This window comes from Halyomorpha halys, unplaced genomic scaffold (assembly GCF_000696795.3).
Source record: "Halyomorpha halys isolate HHAL.00 unplaced genomic scaffold, Hhal_1.1 Scaffold1209.1, whole genome shotgun sequence".
Classification (NCBI taxonomy): Eukaryota; Metazoa; Arthropoda; class Insecta; order Hemiptera; family Pentatomidae; genus Halyomorpha; species Halyomorpha halys.
In genome coordinates this window covers 22,678-28,278 of record NW_027112142.1, presented here as the reverse complement: position 1 = coordinate 28,278, position 5,601 = coordinate 22,678, and the positions used below count along the sequence as shown (strand labels likewise).

Genomic DNA, 5,601 nt, shown 5'->3' with positions numbered 1-5,601 from the left:
CATCTTCTCCTCATTTATCATCCACGGTCAACTATCTCTCATAATTACTTTATAATTATCTGTATATATTTATTAATCTTCTGTTTTATTTCGGATTATAGAGGTTCTGAAAATAAAAATAAAAAATCATAAAAATAGTTAAACTCAAATCAATGTCGAAAAAGGGTTACTGAGACAAAAGAATGATTTTTAGTGTTACCTTTTCCAATTATGTGGTCTTAAATTTTTCAACTCTGGCATATTTAGATTTTTCTTCTAGAATTATTTCACAAAACTATAATAAAAATTTGTAGCCTATTGTTTCTATAGGTCGGTTAAAATAATCTTTTAAATTCCTACAGTGAAGTAATTAGTGTGGACAGCGGCGGACTGTTGGCGCCTCTTCGCCTCGGCTAGTTCATTCTGTCTGATTTGACTGTTGCGGGCGGTGAAAGATAAAACGAATCGGCATTCATTAAATATTTTAAGATTTGACACAGGTCGGTTTGAGTAAGCCACTGTAAGCCTGGTTCGTTGACCCTTGCTCGAAATAATTGTTCGTGTTTCCGATCGAAGGAGTTCAGTCGGCTGAGGACCAGCTCTCGCACAGGAGGCAAGCACTCTATCTTGGACAGCCCGCAGCTCATCCACATCGCCAGAGGTAGGCACATTTCTGGCTGTCAGAGCCTCCAGGACTGGGCTCCCAAGGTTGTCTATATGAAATTATTATCAGTATTATTTTATTACGGTCCATTTTTATTTATAAAATATTGATTCTAGTAATAATCTAAAAAAAATACTAACTTTCTAAGTACAATCATAGTAAAATTTCAGACATTAAATTGGAAATCCAATAGGTTTAAAAATGAAAGATAAAATAATTTTGAAGTTAGAATCGGAGTAAAGAATCTGTATATTTAGAGTAAAACATTCAACAGGTGGAGGAAGAGATTCTCTACCATTGTCAGAGTACAAATTAAATTTAGTAACCTGTCGCTGGCCACATTTCAATATCACCCTTTGTATTAGATTCAAATCCAATTGTTGTTGTGAACATTACAAATATTTTTTTTATTTATATATTTTTTTAGTTTTAGTGTATATCGTTGCTGAAACGCCAAGGTGGTGTCTGTGAACATTTCTGTGAGAATTGCGTGTTTAATTTTGTCTGTATATTTAAGTTAACTAATTTTTAATTTTGGTATTGGCCAAATGATCAAATCGTATTTTTAATTAGTGATGCCATTGACTCAGTTAGATGAGAAAAAAAAACCTTTTAATATAACCAATTTCAGGTTTTCTTTTAATATTATACAATAATATTAATATATAAACAATGTACCAAATTCTTAAAACAGCGTAAATAAACTTAACAGTCAATGTTAGCTCACATTATCACATGAATGAAGTAGCATATCTCACATCGACAGCTAGAAATGAATTGACAAAAAGAGATAGAACATCACTGTAAGACAATTAACATACTATACCTAGAGCTTCGGTATCATAGTCGCAATCGTCCTATTATAATTTTGATTAGTCATTATATACATATAACTATGTGCACTCAAGAACTGATACCATACCTATCGAATCTTTCCTTATTTGCTCAAATCAAATTAGCTGTTATTTGTACACAATAAAAAATCTACAAGAGTTCATCTCTGCACATTATCCCGATCCGACAATGCCCATTTGGTAGGTTAGATTAACTATGTACGAAAAGGAAATTAGCGGCGTGACTCTTCAAACTAATGTTATATTTCTTCATCGTTATGTATAGAGATTATAATGATACATCTACAGGTTGAATAATATTTTAAAACATGACTCAAAGATGTATTATAAACCTATCGGCATTACAATCTCCAATATTTATACATCATTGCATCGAAGTTCGGCTGAAATTTTCTCAACATTTAGCTCGGAAACATCGATCGTCAAATAAACGTCTATATAACGTAGTTTTCCAATTTTAACAATCATCAACGTTGCTTGATTCAACCAATATTCTAACATAGTCTCCTCTTCCTGTTTTAAATCAGTGTTTCTAAGGTGGTATCTTGATCTTAACATACAAATCCCATATCTAGGTATCACCCTTGAAAAGCACCTGATGCTTGCTCGCCACTGCAATAAGAAGATCAAGCAGGTCAGGACTAAGTCTTATAGGCTTAATCACCTGCTAACTTCTCTTAATCTTTCTCTACGCCTCAAATTAATGATCTAGAAGAGTGTGCTCAGGAGCACAGTACCTATAATACCTATGATAGTATAGTACCTATAAGGATCAGAGGTGCTGTACTTTGTAAGGAAGTACTATTACTAGACCAAGGATTGCGCAAGAAAGTGATTTGGTCAGAATCACGCTAGACCGCAAGATGTTTCTCTATTTAAGGTACTCAATTTATAAGGCTGAGTGGGCCTTCAAAGGCTCCCTAGCCCACAGGGTTGACTTACGGCTCTAATAACAGAATAAATAATTATCTGTCACTGTTGTGTTCGAACCTGCGTCCTTGGAGCTAGGAGCACTGAGCTACACCGATCCCCACAGTATAGCACAGTTCTTTTTTAAATTGCATAGATATTTAAAAAATTATAAAAACCCGAGATAGAAAGCTATGTAGAAGATGCGCTTTGTAGCGTTGTTTATTTTACTTTTTCGGGTTGGAATCCACACACAAGACTGAAACGACAAGAAACTGCTCGTAGATTCCGATTGCTACAACACTTACTTGACAAACGCTCTAAACTTCCCATTCACTACAAAAATTTAGTATACACTACAATAATCAGACCAATTTGGACATATGGAATTGAGCTCTGGGGCTCCACCAAACCATCAAATTCTTCCCTCATCCAATCGTTACAATCCAAAATCCTACGTAAAATCCTTGATGCTCCTTATTACGTCACAAATAAACTCATTCATAAAGACCTTAAAATCCCATTCGTTGCAGATTTGACCTAAACCAGATATGCGTCTTTTTATTCTAAACTCCTTAACCATCCTAACCCATTAATTCTTAATCTTTCATCCTTAACAATCCCTGATAATCCTTCGAGGCGTCTGAAAAGAAGATGGCCACGAGACCTTCTAGTTTAAATTAATGTTTGAAGTACCTCCAATGGGTGGTTCCTTCCCAAGATTTTCAAGTGTATATGAAACATACTACATATTTACCTATTGTATTATTTTGTACAGTTGTAAATTACAATAAATAAATAATTAAAAAAAAAACTTTTTTGGGGATTTTTAGCCTTCATATGTTGGGTTATTATAGTTCGGTGCTACATTTTCATCTAATTTTAGATTTCAGACTCCATTTATTATTTTTTGCATTTTACAAATCAATAAACAATCGATCATTGTTAGTTGTTGGGTCATGAAGATGTAGAGCAGGGTAACTGGTTCTTGGACGGTACTCGATTTTTCCCGACTCCCCCCATCTAATAACAGAAATATCCTGTCATCATTATTATTGTTTTGTAATGTTATATTTATTGAGTCATCACTGACATCTCTCTTCTTTCAGGTAAGGACCAAGGAACGGAATTAGAGAGGAGTAGGCTGAGATAGTAGCGATATCACCGAGTCAGGTAACCATAAAGTAGTAATAAGTTGAGTTATTGGTGGCAATAAAACTAGCTATATTTCACCGGTCTGTTGCACAGCTATCGATATTTCGAATGTGCTAGTTCTTTTCTGACTGTTCACCATCGTCATGTTCAAAATCATTTTTACGTTACATTACAGAAATAGCTATTAAAAATTTACTTTTCGAATTTAAGAAAATAGGCTTTATATTCATTAATATTTTTTAAGATGAACTAAGTTAGTAAAGAAGGTTGCTGCAAAGTACCTTCATATTCTATATTATATATAATCTTTTCGCTTTCTTGAGACTGGTTTTTATAGTTTTTTTGTTTTTAATTATTTATTTATTGTAATTTACAACTGTACAAAATAATACAATAGGTAAATATGTAGTATATTTCATATACACTTGAAAATCTTGGGAAGGAACCACCCATTGGAGGTACTTCAAACATTAATTTAAACTAGAAGGTCCCGTGGCCATCTTCTTTTCAGACGCCTCGGAGGATTATCAGGGATTGTTAAGGATGAAAGATTAAGAATTAATGGGTTAGGATGGTTAAGGAGTTTGAAATGAAAAGACGCATATCTGTTTTGGGTCAAATCTGCAACGAATGGGATGTTAAGGTCTTTATGAATGAGTTTATTTGTGACGTAATATGGAGCATCAAGGATTTTACGTAGGGTTTTGGATTGTAACGATTGGATGAGGGAAGAATTTGATGGTTTGGTGGAGCCCCAGAGCTCAATTTCATATGTCCAAATTGGTCTGATTATTGTAGTGTATACTAATTTTTTGTAATGAATGGGAAGTTTAGAGCGTTTGTCATAGCAATCGGAATCTACGAGCAGTTTCTTGTCGTTTCAGTCTTGTGTGTGGATTCCAAGTAAGTCTCTTGTCAAGATGGAGTCCTAAGTATCGAATCGTTTTTTATAAAAATGTTTTAAATAAATTAATTCGTTTCCAAGTTTAGTCTCAACACTCTTCATTATTTCTTTAAAAGTGAACGTTTCGGCCAATTCAGTCATCCTCAAGGACAATCTTACATATAAACCTGGCTTCTCCTTAATTACCTAATAATCCTCATAGGCGTCTGAAAAAAAGATAACCTCGAGATCTTCTCATCTAGCAATATTATTGGAGTTCTATCAATGGGTAGAACTTCTCCACATGTTTTAATCATGTAATTTTATCACTAACAGCAAATTTAGTTGTTGTGTATATTTTTATACAGTTTTAAATAACAATAAATAAATTATAAACAAAAATATTTAAGATTTTCCTTGAGGATGGCCGCATTAGCCGAAATATTGGACTTTTAAAGAAATGATAAAGAGTGTTTTGAGACTTAACTTGAATATTAATTAAGTTATTTAAACAATAAAAAATTTATTCTAATAGATATTTGAATAGTATATAGATAATAATAAATAGACCTTATTACAAAAAGTGCAGTGTTTGAAGTAAAATTCCTATACTGACGTTCTTCAACTTGAGAAAAAAAATTTTATGGAATTAATATGTTTCGTAACACTCGATATGAAACGGTAGTGGTGGGATGCAACGCTCGAAAGCGAAAAATCTTAGATGCACACTGCAACTAAATGCAAATATCGCACCATCGCACGTTTTGTTAGGTTCCTAATTCTAGTAGATAAGATATAAATATTAGTTATCAACGGCTGGGGACTGTAGAGGGTTACTCCTCCAAATTAATTACAATTAAATTTATCATTTGAATTAGCGTTTTATTTTGAAAAAAATGTCTTTTCTTCGATTGCTACAATCCTCTTTGCTCAAGCATAAATAAATCCTCTTTATTATTTTCCTCTCGTAATGCATACGTTTGAAATGATGTCATATTGGTTATTGCATTTTTATGATCTTGGAAATTTTCCAACTCGGCAAGTATTCTAAAATTATTGTACACTTACTGCTACGACTACAAATATTTAAAACTTATGGAACCTACTTCATATTTTCTTTCTTGTTTTTATATTAATTTGCTTTTAATTATTTATTG

The 5,601-nt window shown here is 33.0% G+C and overlaps 1 long non-coding RNA gene across 1 annotated transcript in view; it reads left to right on the top strand.

Moving 5' to 3' along the window:
* Positions 1 to 3,737, top strand: part of LOC136796434 (uncharacterized) — a 100,735-nt gene extending 96,998 nt beyond the window's left edge. Inside the window, exon 3 of the long non-coding RNA XR_010844143.1 lies at positions 3,516 to 3,737. This is a non-coding gene — a long non-coding RNA (uncharacterized lncRNA). The remainder of the gene's footprint in view (positions 1 to 3,515) is intronic.
* The last annotated feature ends 1,864 nt before the right edge of the window (positions 3,738 to 5,601 follow it).